The following is a 20,394-nucleotide window of genomic DNA, read 5'->3' on the forward strand; positions in this document are numbered from 1 at the left end:
TATTTCTAAAGATCATAAGCAAAACAGTCACATTTGCAGCCTTTTGGGACGTCAAGCTGGATCAGCTCCAGCCTCCGGCTTCTGAGCGGATTGACCTGTTTAGCACAGATCTGCTCTCCTCAGTTCAGAGAAAAACGTTTACCCTGCAGACAGCTATTGTTATTTATTGGCCAGATACGCTTAGATTAACTGTAAAATGTCACAACTGTAAGCAAGTGAGATGAAAGCATTGCAAGTTATAGTAAAAGCAGACATTTAAAGTCAGCATGATAGAAAGATCTATTGAGCCAATTTTGATGCAGTAACTTGATATTTCTCAACTCTAAGTTGTTTTTCCTTTCAGAAAAACACGAACAAACATACAGGTATACCTAAAAACGACGTGGATCTAAAACCAGGCTATCACAGATTGACACTGTAAAAATGATTGGTCAGGACAATTGTTCCCTCTAACCAAACGTGCTTAAACAAATATTTGTGGCATCAGAAGTTGAGAAACAACTTGTAACAAATGACATCTTTGATTATCCAACCTGTAAGGATTTCTGTGGATGTTATAAAATGACCAGTCTTCCTTTATTTTTTATTTTTTGGTCAATAAAATAAATAATTAGACAAAACATTAAAATACAGCTGTAAAAAATGAATGCTAACCAACAACTACCTCCACTAAGCCAGCCAAGACATCCCAGATGTAAAACTAAACACTTCCGTAAATCATTCATCCCCTCTGCAGAAAGAGTGAATAACTCCTCAGTTTAACTGGTACTGGCATTATCCTGGTACACAATAACACCCATGCATTATTCAGTATGTGTTCAATACTTGTGCAATACCAGATTTACCTAGCATGTCTGTGTCTCTTGCAGTATACTGCATTGTGCTGAAACCCGAGTTTTTCATTTTTTATTTGTGGTTTTTAGAGGTTGAAGGTTACAATACTAACTTACTGCCTATGTGTATATACATGTACTTTTGTTATTATCTTTCTTCAAATTATTCTCTTAGATGTTGGTGCTGCTTTAACAAGTGAACTTCCCCGCTGTGGGATCAATAAAGTGTATTCTGCTCTATTCTGAAACCACTGGTATGAACATTACTTAGCAAGTTTTTCATATGTTTAAATCATTTTCTTGAGCCCCTGTGTGCTAAAATCACCCTTTACAAATTTAATGAGAGCCAACCAGCCCCTATCACCTCCTGTGGCCAGAATATTGTACGTACAACATCAGACTGGCTGGCCGCTCTGTTGGGACTTCAGAAAAATTTGAGCTGACATACCTGGTGCTGCAGTTTGGTTCCAGCGTGTTTCCTTCGTGTTTTAGATCATGAACGCAGCTGAATTGTGTAATTTAGCAATGAATCACTCCTGTAGACACTAAAGAAGCCTGGGGATACATTTCAGCTGTTAGGTTAAAGGTATAGCGGAGGATCTTTTTTTTCGGGTGGTTCATCTGAACCATTGGTCCGCATAACTGTCTGTCATTCTGGTGAAGCTTTCACGCAAGGCCGTCATCGTAAGTACTCGTTCCTGGGTTAGTTTCCACTTCCTGCACATGCACATTCTGGTTATGTGTAGAGAGATATGCTTTCATTCCTCGCTGTTCTCAACGAGTACTTTTGAAAACGGCTGAGAGTCGCAGGAGACAAGGTGTCTTCAAAGTCTGTGATAAGAAGAGAAATGCCTCTGAAGGGAGAAATAAGACCAGAGTTTTTAGGAGACTCTTTTCAGGGCAGCTGTGGCTACAATGTAGCTCATCACCATCAGTGTGTGTGAATGGATGAATGATACACTGTAGTGTAAAGCGCTTTGGAGTCTGAACTCTGAAAGGTGCTAAATAAGTGCTATATAAGTCATTTATTATTTATTATATTCTAACTTTGCAGGGAAGAATTGTTTGATTCTGATTTGAGAATAAACCTGGTGCTTATTAGCAGAGTTTATCCCAATGGAAATACCTTATTGATCTCATGGGGGGAATCATATGCAATGAAAGTGTGGCAGTGTGAGCGTCCTGCCACAGTGTCCCGATTGATCGTGCGCCCTGGCTACTTGGCCAAGGGGATGTCCCTTTGGCTGACTGGTTAGCCCGCATGACTTTCACCCGGGAGTCTGGGGATCGAATCCCGCTTGTTTCTCCACCTTGCACAGAAGCATAATCAGAAACGGAATAAGATGCAGCGGTAGACAGACTGCAGTAGTACAATACGGGTGGAAGAAAAAATAAGTAAAATAAAATGCACATAAATAAATATAAATCTGATATTGTTGAAAAAACACAAATCTTCTTTTCTTGAGTGAGCGTGTGCTGCAAAGCTGGCAGCTACTTGTAAACTGAGCGTGCACGAAGATAACTGGGCTTTCTCTCTCATGCGCATTTTTCAAAACATGAAGAGGACAGCTCTTACCTGAAATTCAGAAACGTCCTCCACCATACCTTTAAGGTGTAAAAAAGAGGAATGCACAGCGAGTAGAAAGGTTTTGCTTTCAGTTCTACAAACGTACACTAGGGGGTGCTAAAAGAAAGCCTAAACTTCCTAATTCCCCTTCAAATTACAGTTTATTTCCAGAATATTTCTCTTATCCGATGGCACCATCTAGTGGCTGACAAGCATATCACACTCCTGTTTTTTTAAGATGGCGACTTCACCTTTCTGTTAATTAATGTGGTTCTGTAGCCAACAAACAGAGCTAAAACACGCTGTTTTACAAGTGTTATTATCATGTCATTTTGTTTTCTCATATATTTATATTTAGAAACTTACTTGTCCATGAAAAGGTGCTCAGTTTCATATTGGACTGAGCTCTGCCAGGCAGGGGGCGTGCGTAGCAAAGAAAAAAGACTAATTGCTTACATTATATCCAGTGGCGGCTGGTGAAAAATATTTTTGGTGGGGCTGTGCTATTTTTTTTAAACAAACTTGTGCTTTCTGAGCTTTGTGCACAACTTCACTATTTCCTGAATTAAGCACAGCTCTTTTATTTCCTGTCTTACATCATTGGACAAACTGATTAATCCAGGTGTGTCTGACTATTGGCAAACTGCCTTGCGGACCAAGGTTGAAAAATACTGCATTAAATTGCACATAAAATAACACGACCATAAATGGTAAATAGGCAATGCAAGAGGCAAGTAACAAAAACATTTTGTTTAATTTCAACATTTGAGTGAACACGAAAAATTATGAGCAGGTCACTGTTACAGTAATGGTAGTAAACACTACTTAGACAAAATACCAGAAATTTACACTGTTAGGACTTATGGAAAGTGGAAACACTTTCATAGGAAATAATGTCATCAGTATCCTCTTACAAATGTCATATTTCCCACTTCCCAAGCTGGGAAATTTGTTTGCTGCAGCAGAAGTGTAACAAGTAAAATGGAATCAGATTGCTGTATGTACAAATTTACTTGAAATACACATTTACATGATTAAATATGTATAATAGGTATGTGTGTTGAAATTAGTTTTTACAGTTATTGCACATTAAACATGTTATTAAACAAATGTCCCGGTTTGTGGGACAACCAAGGATTTCTGATTCTGATTGTCTTGTTCACAGAAATGTAATGTGCAGCTTACCTCTGCATCCAGCTGCTGTTCTCCCTGTCCAAACGTCCTCCGTTTCTTTGTTGGCTGCTGCACTGATGCGCTGCATTCCTCAGTCAGAGAATGAATGGAGTCCCCAATGAGACACAAGTTCCACATCCACCTTCTGTGGATCCCAGCCGTTTTGAATAACAAACACGGAAAGCAAAATAACGCATTAGCATGATTGCATCCAGCTAGCCACTGCTTCCTGGTGTACCAATTTCGGGAGAAGCCTTGTGTGTACAGTTTACCCTTCTCCTTCTCCTGCTGGCTTATCTTTACGTCGGGCTGATCTGGTCCAAGCTCTTTGACATTACGTTTTTCCACCATAGTTCTCCTCTCAAACGGATACTGGAGGAGACCGAACTGAATTCAGTGGCTGCTGAGATCCGGTATCCATGTTGTAGGCGCACTGTCTACGTCTGCGTCACGACCGTCAAAACGTGCTGGAGTCGAGACTCTCCGAGTTCTACCGAACATCAACGAAAGCCTTGGCGGTAGCTCTATCGCCCATTATGCTTCTGAAACGTTCTGAAACAACGTCGACGCTGATTGGATACATTCCCATTCCTACTCTTTGATTTTCTTGTCAGCAATTGGACAGCTGGTGTCGTCCTGTTTGGGCGATTGAAAAACAGCACACAGCCTCCACCGTTCGGCAGAGACCGGCAGAGATCGGCAGAGATCGGCAGAGACCGGCAGAGACCAATATAGATATTTTTGTTACAAAACACACAATTAACTTAGAATATGTGATTATTGTTAATTTTATTTATTCATTTTTTTAAATAAAAATTAAAAACACAGGGGAAATTGGGAGGGCGGCGCCCTATCGCCCTCTACTGGCCAGCCGCCACTGATTATATCATAGTACATGATAAGATGATCACTTTTACGGATTTCTGACAAATCATACGTAATTTCTGAAAGGGGAAAACTCCGGAAAGCTGCTTTAACTAGAAATTTGTTCAAAACCAGAAGATTGAAGCAAACAACTGCCCCCTGGTGGCTGGTTCCAGTACATGTTTTAAGTTCCGCCCCCTTTCATGTAAGTCAATAGCCTGGCCTGCCAGACTCGTCCTCTGTTTAATTCTGCACATAGAAAGAGTCTGGTAACTCACAGGCAGAGAGGCACTTGAGGGGCGGGACTAGGCAGCTCAAAAAGGACCAATCAGAAAAAAGACGGAAATCCCGACTGTACCGCACAACGTGATAGATTTCTAGTTGTGGTAAAAAAATAGCGTCTGGCAAAGGCGCAAACATCTTTTCTTTTTTTTAGAAGAAATGCTTTTAGCCCTTCTACTTGTGGTTTTAAAGACATTTGAGTCATTTAGAACAGAGGAAAGAGTCGCAGCGAACTCCGCCGCTGTCTTCGTTGTTTATGAGAAACTGAGCGTCGCTGTGTGTGACGTCCGCGACGCTGTCGTTTTTTTAGCTGTAGTAAAAATGGAGTCTGGCGACAGCGCAAACATCTTTGTTTAGAAGAAATGCTTTTAGCATTTCTACTTGTTGTGGTTTTAAAGACATGTTCAAATCATTTAGAACTAAGGAAAGAGCCGCAGCAAACTCCGCTTCAGTCACCATGTTTATGACAAACTCGGCGTTGTGGTGTGTGACGTGCGATACTCAGCGCTGATTGGCTTGGTTAGAATTCTCACGGGGTGGGGTTATTTGATCAGGAGAGTTCCCAGACTCTTTCTCTGTGCAGAATTAAACAGAGGACGAGTCTGGCAGGTCAGGCTAGTAAGTCAATGGAACACTGATTAAAACATCAAAACACACCTCTTACAATTCCCACTGAATGATGCTAGTTGATTCTTTTTTATTTATTTTTTGCTGAAGGATGTTCAAATATACATTTAAATTGGGACAAATAATGTTTTCTGAATCAGAATTTACAAATAGTTGTAATCGGTTATTAGATCCTGAAAAATATTGAACACCCTTCTCATGAATTTCATTTATTTTAAGTGATCTGAAATAATAATAGTCTTTGTCTCCTTTTATTATTATTATTATTCATCTCATGATGGATCTGTGTGTTTTTATTCGGTTTTACTCTCATCTACTGAAGAGTTGGACTCATTTCGGCTCAACTCTTAAATGCTGCGAGCTGAGAAATATAATTCAGGGTAATCGAGAGATCAACAAGGAGACCACAAACAAATGATGAGTTTTATGCTGGTTGTTTTGTTAACAGTTATTCCTTTATAGAAAACAATGGAATTTCCTGTTTTTAAATGCTGAGGCTACCTTTTAGTTTTGATTCCTCCCAGTATGTTTAAACATTTCTAAGTGAGTTCATTAGCCACACACTAAAGTATGGGCTGCTTGGTGGCGCAGTGGTTAGCACTGTTGCCTCGCAGCACGAAGGTTTCAGGTTCGAAACTCGGCTGCGGCCTTTCTGCGTGGAGTTGCGTGTTCCCCCCATGCATGCGTGGGTTTCCTCCGGGTACTCCGGTTTCCCCCACAGATCACAACATGCCCTATAGGGTTATAAATTGTAAATCGCTTTGGATAAAAGCGTCTGCTAAATGTGAATATACATGAACATAATAAACACAAAAATATTTTTCTTTATTATTAAAATTGCATTGAAACTTAGAATAGTTGAAGCATGATGATGCAAGTTCTGGTAAATGGACACAAAGGCCTTTAAGGAACTTAATTTGGCTGCCTGAGCTGTCACAGCCGCTGCTTCGACCGTACATCACCGTTTTATTTCAACTCTGCAGGGGCACATCTTTTCTGTGAAAAACTAACCATCCTCTACAAACAACTTCACTTTTTAGCATTTGTACATGCATTCGATCTCAAACCTGTTCATCTAAGCAAACATATCAAAATTGAAAAACACAATTGATTTGTGCAAACAGGACTGAATCAACTGAGAGAGGCTTGTGAGAAATTTCTTAGTAATCTTGACGTAATTATGTTTGGAAATCTGTTAATCAAAATGTTTTGGATTTATTGTGTTCTTTTTTTTGTTTGTTTGTTTCACACAAATTGTAAGGAGTGTTCCTTATGTGAAAAAAGTGTTTTAAGTTTTAAAAAAGCACATCTAAGAGTCTAGACTGAAAAAAGGATACAACGAGGACAGAAAAGATTAATTACTAAATTACTAAACTAATCAGTTTCCCTCTGGAATTAATAAAGTACTTTTGAATTGAATTGAATTGAATTAAAAAGACTAATTATAGAAAAATATGCAAATGTGAAATTGTCTTTCCTTGGATTAAAGAAAGAGTACAGACGGTGTTGGAGACTGAGAACTGGAAAGGCACAGAATCCTGGATTTTCAAGAGCATGGAGGTTAATGACTTTTAGCACAATAACATCTTTACAAGGAACCAAAACAATCTTTCATTCAGTTTTCTAATTAAATCTCTTTGACGGAGATGTGGGAACAGAAACAAAGAAAGCGTGTGAAGATAAAGACACCCACAGTACTTCTTTATTCTTTTATTAATGAAAAGGAAAAGAAACATTTCATTTATAAGATCGTTGGGATCTTAAGAACCCAAATTTCATAAACCTTTCTCAGACTCAGATGGGAGCCATGAAAGCGCTCAGCCTGAGGACAGTCACAGGTGTTCGTTTCAGTTTGAGATGGAAAATACGAAAATAAACCCAAACAGAAGCTATTTTGTGCTGCAGCTGATACTCAACAGACCAGAACACCAAATATTCTAACAAATGGGCTTAAAGTTGACAAACAGGCACATTTTCTGTTTAGTGTTGAGAATAATCAGAGATTATTGTTCACACCATGAGAAAATAATCTGAGATTTCCTTATTTTAAACATTTCTCAGCTGGCAAACAAAGTAAATCCAATGTTTTTTTTTTTTTTGTTATTACTCAGCATTTAAATGATTTAAAGCAAGTCACCTAGACTTCCAGCTATGAAATAAGATCAAATTAATGCGACGTATTCTTGTCTGGACAAGCATCTCAGAAAACAGCCTGAGGGATCTTCATGATGTGAAAGTCAATTTATCGTTTTATGTGTCGTGAATGAGAAGTTGTAGATAATTTAAAAGCAATAACTCAAAGATGATCATCTATTAAAACACATCCCGCAGCTGCCTCTGGTTGTTAAAGACTAAACAGCTGTTTCAAGATGTTTAATGTGCAGATTTAGAGACGTTTAACTTGGCGTGAGCACATCTTTTCTCTCTTACAGTCCAATAAATCATGTCTTCCTTCTGCTAAATTACAAGGTTGTGTTAAATAAAACAGAGATCCGCTCAGCCAGGTGATGCTTTGCAGAAAGTTTCTCCTCCAATCCAAACTAGAAATTAATGTTTAAGCAAAAGCCTTAAAGGTATCATTTTTTGGTCTGTTATCAGAACTTTGAAGGGATTTCACCAGACCTTCTCAGCATGTCTCCACTGCACCAGGCCAGCACTAAAGGACCACTTTTTGGGTCATTTCAGGGACCAACCAAGGACCTGAACTCAGGTATGTACTTGGAAATGACTCGGCAGAATTGCTGGGCGCGGCTTGTGGTTAACTGATGCTGACTGGTTGTAACTTAGTAGGAAATGACATCAGCAGACGTCGCCAATAAGCCACCGTTTGTAAAATTGGATGAGTTACTGGTTGTGATGAATGTCAAGATTTATTGTATTTTTTTAATCCTTTTTAGGTAAAACATGTCTGGCTGGTTTATCTGCAGATACTTTGGTAATTTTACTGAAGTAGAGTGTTTAATGCAGGACTGTAAACGGGATATTTACAATTTGAACCTCGTGCTTTCCTTGTTCTGAAACACTTTCACAGTTTCCAGTTATTTATTTACTATCATCTTCGTTTTTAAGAAGTGCTGCTGAAAGTTGAGAAACCAAAGCTTACATCTTTACAGCAGAACCGTAAATATGGCCTCACAAGGGATAATTTTTCTTATTATCATTTTTCTTCCTACACATTTATCATGAATTTATTTTTTAGGGCATGAGATCATTTGTGCACACTGTAAAACTAACCAAATCATGGAGCTAAGTAGAGTTTTTCATATTTATCCTGCATGTTGTGGAGGAGCATCTATCCAGAACAACGCAACTGTTCAGTTTAACTATGAATTCAGAGGCTTTCCAGCACTCTGGTTCCAGTTTAACACACTGTGGATAGAAATGAGCTCATCCATATCAGATCCACTGAACCCTTTCCTCCCTCTCCTCCCCAGAGAGATGGAACTCAGAGTTAGTTTCTGAAACTGAGGTGAAGTCAGCCGAATCCTTCGTTTTTTCTCCCTCTTTGCAGGTAAAATGCTGCTGAAGGTAGAAAAATGTGTAAAATGTTAAATGTAAAAAGCACCACGTACAAATTAAATGAGACAAAGAACCCCATGCATTAATAATTCTGCAAACCTCCATAATTTGCTCATTACATGTAGCGCTCAGCAGAGCTCATGGCACAAATATTTAACTGATACCAGGGAATGATGTACATGCATGGGGACAGATTTCATTTAGCTCTGCATTACGTAGGCATGCAAGCACATTACTGTTTTGTTTTCAGCAAGTTGCATTACTCAGGAAATACATTTTTGTAAAAGATGAAGACAAAATTAAAAAAGGGAACATGAAAAAGTTGCTAAACTGCCCATGCACGAAATATTACATCAGGTGGTTTTATAAACAGCAAGTTTCCCAAATTGCTTAGAAACCAGGAAATGTAGTCATAGCTTTGCAGCTTCCTCTCTTCTATTCACACAAAACGCTTGACGTAAATGCTGCAAATAATTTACAAAAAGAGAATTACATTTGGCCAAAAGAAACCATCTCGTGTCCTCACATCCTCACTGAGCTCCTGTGATGCTTATTTTGGCCATGTGACCAGAAGTGTCTGACAAAACCTTTGTAGGAAAGTGTCACTCCATAAAATCACAATCAGAGCCATTACTGGGAAGGTAAACTCTGCTAGTGAGTGAGACCCAGAAAGACAGAAGTGATCGCAGATTCATGGCTTCAAGCAACTCTTCAAATTGTATGGGAGCGTCTGCTGCGTCATTCTGCCAGAGGAACCGACAGACTGAAAGGAAGTCGGTGAAATTTTCACGATGATGAAAGGCACTTTTGTTTACCACAGGGAGGGAAAGAAAACAATTTGTTATTCCTTCAGGTTTAACAAACACATGTATTTATTTTTCCAGGTGAAAATTAATTTGAAAAGTTGGAAAATTTGTTTTTTATCAGATTTAACCAGCTGATTCCCTTTTTCACAAAACTACGAAACAAAAGGCTCGTGGCCTTCCTCAGAGGACGGAACATCACCTTGAATGTTAAAACTTTGTATTTATCAGTCCATTTATCAGTCTACCTCCAGATGAGCCTCAATGTTTATAAATTTGACTGTTAAAGCCATTTTTAAAAAATGAATTGACTCCAAATGTTAATCTGTGGAGATGCATGCACGCAAAAACATCACCAAGAAATCCAAATGTATTTGTTGATCTTCATTCCACTCCTCTCTTATGGTCAGGAGCTTTGGGGAATGAAAAGAATAAACGCAAGTGGCTGAAATGAGTTTCCTCCATGAGATGGCCCGGGCTCAACGATGAGGTGAGGAGTGGGATGTCCAGGAGGGACACATCCAGAGGAGCCAGCTGAGGTGGTTCAGGCATTTGATCAGGATGCCCCCTGAAGGTCTTCCAGGAGAGGAGTTCTAGGCATGTCCTGCCAGCAGGAGGCCTCCTGGGACGATCCAGGACACCTCTAGGATGGTCGGTAAACACGTTGGGGTCCAAACGTAGAGCTGGTGGGGGTTTCTGGTGAGAGGACAATTTAGCCCTTGATGGTCCCTATCCTGCATGTTTTAGACACACCTGATTTTATACAACAACTGATTAACAGCCCTCTGCAGCGCTGATGAGCTGCAGAACAAATGATTGAGCCATCGAATCAAGTGTGTTGGATCAGAAAAACCACCAAAACATGCTGGAACCAGGGTTGCCCACCCCAGGGTTAGGCTTTTAGCTGGCTCCCCCACAAAGACATTCAACAAAACAGGGCTATCAGATCTTCTAAAACAGTGGTTCTCCAAGCTGGGGGTCGGGGCCCCACAGCTGGTCACCAAGAAATGCGCGGGGATCTTGAGACGATTTCCAGAAATTGGAATAAAATTAAAAACTAATGAAGCATGACTGTTACAAAAACTACTAAATTGTCATGCATAGTTCAGTGAACAGGAGCTGAAGCGATTTTCTTTTTTTACTGAATTGTTTTGCTTTTTGAGCATGTTTGTGTTGTCAAATCTGGGGTTGCATGTTGTTGCAATTGTTATGTTGAAGGTCTGAAGCTAGGTCTTGGGATCCACTGCTCTAAAACAGAAGGTCCACCAGTAAATAAAGTTTTTATATTTGGATCGCCTTGGAACTGTATTAACACAAGTCAGCTGGTCAAAAGCAGTTTCTGAATCAGAATTCTGCTCATATTTCATAATATAACTTAATCAATGCAATTAATTGAGCGGGATGTGCCCTAATCTGGTCACCGGTTACTGTGTACAGCCATAACTGAGGGATGTGTGAAGAAAACAGCTTCATTACTCCAGAGGCAACAGAGGCAGAGAACTGTAAAATTGGTCACAGAAATGGTATTGATCTGGCTTTTCAAAGAGGTGTTGTGACCAGACTCCTAATGTCCCACTGTAAAGGCTCCCTCTCGGCTCCGTCTTTATCCGTTTCCACCAGCCAACGAGTGACGCTGTTATGCAATGCAGAGACAAGAGCCGCGGCTGAGCGGCTGACGTCTGATTGGTAAAATGGGCAAATGTCCTCTCTGATGAAAAGGCATCACTCTTAGTGTTTATTGATGTAGCAGGAGCATTTAGCCACGGCAGCTTCTCAGTCAAAGAGATTCCTCCGCTCAAATCAAACTTTCCTTACCTGATTCTGAGTCTTTTCATCGTAAATACATGTACATAAGGAGCTCCCTGGTGGCGACACAGGGTGACCTTGCCACAGACAGGAAAGTGTTCTTTACACATTTCCCCACCTGTGCTGCGGTGTAATGAAATGGGAGATGAGGGGAACGAGCCAGTGCAACCAGCTAGTGCAGACAATGACTGATTGTCCGGGGGGTTGCTACCTTATATAATGCATTATTGCAACATAATTGACTTGAATGCAAAACACGATCCCCAGAGGCTAAGAGTTTAGCCTCAAGGTCAGAATTTTGGATAGAAAGTGAAAGGTGTGCTGCAAGAGAATAGATAAAGGAATAACAAAGACATCCATTATTCCTGACCTTACATCGAGAGGCAGGTATGAAAAATTGTGTTTATCGATGCCTCGGACGAATCCTGTTTATTAAAATCCAAAACCGAATGACTCTGGTGCTTCTCCTTGATGCTTATCTCTGTAATATTTCACATCTCTTTAGACTTCAGAAATACTAAAATAGCCCCCCCGAAAGCAGCACAGAAGCTTGCCATCTTCCTCCTATTTGATAACTGTACTTCTGGAGAGTGCTTTTGTCATTATCCAGGCCCGCCGACTGGCTCTGGCTCAAGTCTCTGGCCAAATGACAGCATATTTAGTGTCATCACCCATCAAGCATCTGTCACTCGCCGCTGCCTCTTGCCCTGATTGATGGGCACCCCCTGGTGTGTAGAGAACAGCCAGGCTTCCATTGCCATGACAGCGTTTGTGGTTAATGATCCGCCGGAAGGCTTTCTGTGAGTAAAAAGAGCAAAAAGTTAGCAACGCCAACAATCGCAATCAATGTTTTTAAACTCCGACGTCCAGGAGAACACGTAGATGATGTATGAGGAGGAACAGTTTAATGTGATTATTGCAATGCACTGCGCAACAACAGGATTTAAGATAGCGTGCTTATTGGAAGGATGCATAATAGATATTAAGCTGACAAGATTTGTCTCTAGAAGGTGCATCTCTGCATTTTAACCTGGGCTTACTCCTCCCAACGCCATCACTCTCACGGAAATGTGTGTGCTTATTTTTGTTTGTGTCAGGAGAAGAAAAACATAGGATAAATATTCAGAGTGAGAGGAATGTGCACCTAATGTTACGTCTCGGTAAAGGTTATTAACCGCTGTTACTGTTTCGCTGTTAGTTCCAGCACCTTTAAATGCAGCCAGTCAAATCAAATAACATGTCCTCCAGGCAAAATGCTTATTGGTGGAATAATTTGTCGAGAGAAACAAACAAATAAATGACATTGAACCTGAAAATGAGGCTGGTGTTAGCTCTGGAGGAACGTGGTTGAAGGGCTTTCCAAAAACATGTCTGCTGTAAGTGAGCTAAAACCTGTAATCCTGTTAAATCTGTCCAGAGACTACAGATGGGAAACTTCTACAGGGTGTTATAATTAAACATCCCAATTCTATCACATACAATTACATTCATGGTTCCCATTGAACTGTTGGAAAATGTGAATCAGGGTGAAGAATGTCTTTATCTGTCTCATCTTCTCCACATGCTTTCAGAACACCTGTTTTCCACAAGGGCCTCAGCGTTTGGGTCCCATCTGAGCGGTTTTCCACCTGCCAGCCTGTTTTTGTGTCTGCTGGGCGGTAGTGGCCGTGTTTTACTGATTGTGGGATTAAAGGAGTAGCAGGTTGGAGATAGCATCGACGCTCTGTCCTCCAGACAACACAATGATAGCAGTGCTGTTTGATGTTTCAGTTGAGAGTGAGCTTACCTGATAACTGATATATCTGTGTCTCCTAGAACTGACCGGACCAGTGTGGATTTAAAAGCTCCTGAATAAAGATGAGTAAACAGAGACTGAATAAGTTGAATTGAAAGGAAAGTCTCCAAATTCTTCAGTTAAAAACAGGAAAGCTGGGTTTTATTTTCATCTATTTTTATTTCCTATTTAAAAAAAACAGAAGGTTGAAAGGATTATCTGTTTCTTTGGTTTAAAGTTTCGTTTTAAATCCGATTTAGACTCAACATTTAAGTCAGGTGCTCTAGTGTGCCTCCTAGTGGTCATCTGTAATTCAACAATCCGGTACCCCGGCTTTCCACCAACAGTGAAAGCAGTCGTGCAACATAATAACGGCGTTTGACCCGCTAGCTCGTGCAAAGAATGGGTCGTTTACATCTTACTTGTGAACCATAAAATGTGAGATTCCATAGCAATATGAAATATCAATCAGATGGATCTTTGACTATTTTAACCAGAAGATCAGAACTTTTTATTGCAGGCATTAAGCAACACTTCATATTAACTCCAAGGGAAGAGTGTCAGGTTTAAAACAGTTAAGAAATGTTTTTCTACACAATTTAAACAAGACTAACTTAAACACTCTCTGTACTGATGGACTAAGGTGGACTGAGATGTGATGAATGATGATGTGTGTGTGGAATGTTATTCAGAACCAGGTCTTCCACACTAAGTTAGGGCGCTCAGTGGAGGGGGAGCATAGACCCCCACCTCCACTTAAACACTACCTATAGAGCGCCCAGGAAGCTACAGTCGACCACCGCTCCCGGGTCAGAGGGCCCCTACAGAGGAAACACTGGATTAAAATGAGTAAGAATTTAATAAAACAGCTAATATAAGGGACAAAAGTTAGAAAATAAGTAATAAATAAAATCATATAGACAGTAAAATAATAATATTAAATAATGAAAACAATGCTAAAATATTATATAAAACATGCAAAGCAAGCAATAAAATATAATCATGTAAAACGAGAAATAAAACTGTAGTAAATATTTAGATAAAAGCTAACCTGAAAAGATGGGTCTTGAGCCTGGACTTAAAAACATGAACGTTCTCTGCGGCCCTGAGGTCCTCTGGCAACTCGTTCCAGGGGCGAGGGTTTATACAAACACCACAGAAAACCACGCCTTGTGCCAGAATGCGAAAGTTCTGATTGGATCAGACAAAAGGAAATGTGTCGTGTAACTTTTACATTACGTGTCATCAGTGTCTAGTGCAAATGTCCAGGATTATAATTACTTGTAAAATACTACTGATCACAGGATTATAATATCAAGTAATAACATTTTCATTTCACAGATTGATTGAACATTGGGCTCACAATATTATTGGCAATAACAAAGTTGTTGATTATGCATTCATCAAAATAGTTCTTCGTCTTCGCTGTAACAGAGGTGAAGCAGTTCAGATGAGCAGAGTGCATGAAAGACCTTGGCCACTATCTCATGTAGATTAGTCTGTCAGAGACTTTATGTCTCTGCTCGAGCAGACACAGCAGATCATGACCTTTAGGTCAAAAACAGGACATTCATGACGCTACACTCATTCCCAACTGGGAGCAATTCTGACGCGAAACAGGAGTGAAAGCATTCCACACAGCTGATCTCGCAATGTCACAAAATCACGGGAGAATTGCAACACCATGCGTGACTTCGAAAGGCCACACACAATAACAGGCAAGCAGAATGACAGCTGCATTTACAAACTGGTCTGTGGTTTATTTTCTGTTGTTTACAATGGCTACAGGTGATTTAACAGAAAATGACATACATCTACCTGCATGTTACTTTAAATCAGAAAGTTTCCGGATGTGTTTTACACTGCTTTGTGTTTGAATTCCAGTCTGGCGCAATCTGGACAGCAGAGTTTGACATGTTTTGTAAGCATAGTGCTTAAGAAATAGACTCAAAACATAATGAGAGCATGCCCTCGCTTCCGGGGTGGGCACGAAACGTCACACTTCGCTGCTGATGGAAATGAAATCATCCACTATAACGGCAGCTAATTTAGTACGTTTCATGGCAGTTTCGCAACACTTTCACATGTGGTGGAAAGAAGGGGCTAAACCGGTCCTTTTGTTCGATGTGTAGTTTTATTTTAAAGGTGTGGGAAACTCATTTAATCAATACAATTGCAGTGGTTTCTGGTAGGACTAAATGCCTTGCAAGGCATAGTCAGGGCAACCAAATCCCAGAAACGCCTGCATAGGCACGGGCAAGTCTGCAACATCAGAGATGAGCTTAACATGGCAGGATTTTGAGTATTATTTCCTGATAGTTGGGCATCTTGCCTCAGAGTGTCAAACAGAAACATGACTCTACCACTAACTGCGTTTGCTCGGCTATGTTGATGTTTTGTCTATTGTCTATTTTCTATCAGAAGCTAATACTGGAGATAGGTGTAGGAGACTATTTTCATGTTCAACCTGCATGAAAAACGCAGAGTAACTGATTATAATCAGAAGTAATCATTATTAATGTTTTTTCAGTGAACCGCACCTTTAACTAGGGATTTAGAATTGGTAGGATCAAATTTACATAAAGAAAAAAATATTTTCTGTACTTAATGATTAAAAATAACAACAAATGTATTTTTTAAATGCTTCTACCACACCACAACATTTCCTGATGAATGTTTGTTTATTTATTTAGCATGATAAAGTCTCATACTGACTATATTGAGTGAAAATTATACAAATAAGATTATGAAACATGACTGCAGCCTGATTATAGTGTGATAAATCACACCTCAAATCAGTTCTCAATGCCACAGTTTACTGTGATATAAACAATGTCATTTTAGCTGGATCATTCCTGCAGAAAGCAGAAAATTACTTTTGAAATGTAATAAAATGGCATCAGTTGTTTTAGCTGTCTGAAGCTCTCACATGTAATCTAAAAGAGACACAAACAAGAGAAGATAGACAAAAATAAACAAAAAACTGATTAAATAACAATAAAAATATAAATGAGAATATTAACTAAAGTTATTAATGTCTTTTTTATCCAACAACTATTGGCAGATTCACACAGTCATTAATTTATTATAATTTCATCTAATTTCATTCCCATTTTAAATATCCAATCTTATTAAGCAATCACGGTTGCAGTGGTGGTTTGATAGTGTAGCTGCTAGCTGAGCAGCTGTTGGTGATTTCCATGCTTGGCCTACAAGACTTCTAGATTTAGCCACACCCATCTAGGAAGTGAGCAGGTAGACACATGACTAAATTGTTTGTGAAGAGGAAAGACCACACTGTTGGGATGTGCAGGTGAAACAGCAGAAGATCGAGGAGGGCAGCTTAGTGGTCCGTATCAGGGTGGTGGATGGTACATGTTTTGCTACCTCTAACTTGTTTACGGTATCCAGGGAGCTGGGTTGGGGTGTGTGCTCGATGGCTGTTGTCAGTGGTGTGTCAGACGAGGACCTGGTGCCTCAAGGCACTGCGGCTTGAGGAGTTTATGTGGTGGGAGTGGTAGCTACTGAGCTGCGTTATGGTTGTTTGGCTAAGGGGGTGGTGTATGGTGTACACACAGTGTACGGTCCAAAGCATTAATCCAAAGAAAATGACAAATAAAAGTTTATGCACCCGTCAATGCTCTCCATCCTTTCTTCATAGTGAAAGGGGCAGAGATGGATACATGGATACATGGATGGATGGATAGATGGATAGATCCAATCCAATTTTATTTCTAAAGCACTTTCTACACAATGCAGTCGACAAAAGTGCTGTACAGTTCAAATAAACAAGCACAGATAAAACACCAAAAGCACACCATTAATAAAACACATCACAGCTAAAATGAATCTGGATAAAAACACTTAAAAATACAAAACATGGGGATATAAAAATCAAACAAGAGTGGATCTACAACAGTCAGATCATGTTAAATGTTAGGGAGTAGAAGTGAGTCTTGAGAAGAGTTTTAAAAACCCAAAGTGAGGAGGCTTTCCTGATAGTTCTAGGAATTTTGTTGTTTTTCCTTTTATCTTTTATCTCTGTTCTACATGACGGTCTGACGCCAGTTTAATTAACTAACATTTTTAGTGTACAGCGCCTTGTTTGGTTGTAATGCCTTGTTGAATGCGCTTTATAAATAAAATGGTATGGTATGGTATATTGACGGGCAGCTGATTCCATAGGCTAGCAGCAGCCACAGCAAAGACCTATCACCTCTCCACCTCATCCTCGGAACAACCGACTGTAGTTGGTCAGCCGATCTCAATAGGCGTGGTGGATCGTGTGGCATCAGAATGTCTGAGAGGTATGATGGTTCCAGCCTATATAAAGATTTATATGTCAGCTCAAGAATCTTAAAACGAACTTTAAAAACAACTGGAGTCCAGTGAAGAAAAGCTAGCACCGGGGTGATGGGATCGCACCTACAGGTGCTTGTTAGCAAACGTGCTGCTGCCAGGCAGGCTCCCTCTTTGGCAGTTTTTATATCTTTTTTGAAAACCCACTTTTATGGATTAGCTTTTCATTTCTGATTTGTGGGGTAGTTTCTCTGTTTTATTGTCTAATCTGTGCTTTTAGTGTTTTAATCTTATTGTGTTTTAATTTTGATCTTATCTGTGCATTTTTATTTTATTTATTGATTTTTTTGTGTGAGTTTTTAGTTGCTGTATTTGCCTGTGAAGCACTTTGGTCAGCTCTCATGCTGTGTATAAAATTGTGCTATACAAATAAAATGGTATGGTATGCATTCTGCACCAAGTCCAGTCTTGACATTTTTGACTCACCCCAATATAAAAACCATTACAATGGTCCGTTCTTGAGGTGAAAAGTGTGAATGAGTCTTTCTGTGTCCCTCTTTACCATGACAGACAACCTTAGCCAGTTCTAGATGGATGGAGGACGAAAGGTGACACCTCACTAAGTAAAAGTTAAAGTCCCATGGTCATCATCACTGGTGAAACTCATCTTTGTGTTTGACCCATCCTATGAGGGGAGTGGTGAGCTGCAGCAGTGGCTGCGCTCGGGAACTATTTGGTGGTTTAACCCCCAATCCAACCCCTTAAAGCTGAGTGTCAAGCAGGGAGGCATTGGGTCCCATTTTTAAATTATTTGGTATGACCAGACCGGGAATCAAACCTTGATCTCCCAGTCCCAGTCTACCACTAGGCTGGTAATTAGCTGAAGAACATCCCTCTGTCTCCACCTGCTGCTGTTGTTAGACGTCGCTCCAGCTCACACCTGGAGAAGTTGATGGCCTGCACAAAGTCTGCCTCTTTTGTCAGTTTCAACTTTTGCATTTTAAGCAGTTGAATGAACTTGACTAATGATGACATGCTGCTCAGCAGCGTTGTCATTCATACCCAGATTAAACTTAACTTAAATCCGCTTCCCGTGCTTCGTGCACGCTGGTATCCCTGTGAAGCTTTCCGAGCATTACCAGTCAACGCCTCATTATACATCTAGATGCCAACGCATTAGTAAAACGTGGCCATGATTTAATGATCACCTGCCGCACACACACACAGCTCACTAACTTTAGGTCATGTTTATTCATTTCAAGGACATGCACAAGCAGGTCATTGCCTTTTCCACAATAAATCACCAGGTGAGCTGGAAAACATTCACCTTAGACTGATTTTAACTTTAAGTCTTTAGAATTTGATATTGATGTGTCAGACCCAGCTTGACTGGTCAGGTTTCTGGTCAGAACCTGGCTTTAGTTCATAAATCCTCACAGATTCCTGAAAGTTGCATCATCTGTTATCCTCATTAAATTTTAATACGTCACTTGAATTTGCAATGATGTAAAAATTCAATAAAAGCTTCTAAGTACTGCGCTGGTTCTTGTTGGGCTCTCACAGGCAGCAGGAAGAAATTAATTGCATGCATATCTGTGATGAATTTTTCATTGGGATGCGGGAGGATTCTCACAATTGCTTTTAATGACAAAGCGTACCATCTGCCACAGCAACAGGTAATTTCAGAAATCTGTCTTAATCTGCGGTCAAAGGAGTGAATACAGCCATGATAGAGCCAACAGGCAACACCCAGATGCCTGAGTTTCGTCAAAAAGAGAGAACGCATTTCTGTTTCTGATCTGAGGGGTTAAATCTGCCCAGATGTTCTTCAAAAACTGGATGAGATGAATAAAAATGTTGAAAGATTCCTGTTTGTTTAGAACATGCACATGCCTGCCTGTGACCCTGTTTTCTCCTCTGAACATTGTTTTCACAGGTGGGCGTGTCTGAGAGCTTCAAGCTGCAGCTGATTCCATCATCAAGGCCCAGGGGATTTAAGGAGCAGTGTGACACTTCACCACGCCGGATGATTACTCTGTTTGGGTAGCTCTAGCCTCCAACCTGATTTTTGATATTTGTATCTTGTTCTTGTTAACCTGTCACCTGAAAATCCCTGAATGCCCTCCCCTGCTCTCCTCCAGGTTCATCTTCATCTCTCATCATCTCCAGAACAAACCCGGATCTCGGCATTCCTGACCACACTGCTTCATCCCCTTGCCGCCCGCTCTCACCCGCTCACCTGCCATCATCCATTTCTGCTCCTACACCTCTGTATAAACCAATTCCCTCACCTTTGGATCTCCTCAGCTCACCCGGACCTGACCAACCCTCCCTGTGCATTTACCACTACCAAGAAACAGTAAGCCCAGCCTCCAGATAAGTTTCCATTATTTCCACCTCATATTCACTCTGTCTCCCCCCTCAGAATCTCCTCCTGGAATCCTGCTGCCGGTCCTACATTTCATCGGTTCCCGTCTCTCCCTTTGCTCCTTAAATGATAAAATAAAAACCTTTTTACTTACCTTCCTGTTCTCCGTGTTGTGATTCTGCATGTCGTGGGTCAAGAAACTGCCACCCACCATGACAGCACAGGGATGACGTCTTTTTCAAGCTGGCTGATGGATCTGACTCCTGCGTCAGCTTCAAGGATACATTAGTGTCAGGAAAGTTGACCAAGCAAGAGCAGAAGCTCCCTGAGAATGTGAATTCTGATGTGCATTTTTACCATCAAATATTCATGGATCCAAGCGCACAACAGTGCATGTTGTACTTCATATAATTGCCAATTACACCTGCAGCCCACAGAGAATGATGCTGCTAAGGATAGTGAGAACAACCATACATAGG

The sequence above is a fragment of the Nothobranchius furzeri genome, chromosome 6 (assembly GCF_043380555.1).
Source record: "Nothobranchius furzeri strain GRZ-AD chromosome 6, NfurGRZ-RIMD1, whole genome shotgun sequence".
Lineage (NCBI taxonomy): Eukaryota > Metazoa > Chordata > Actinopteri > Cyprinodontiformes > Nothobranchiidae > Nothobranchius > Nothobranchius furzeri.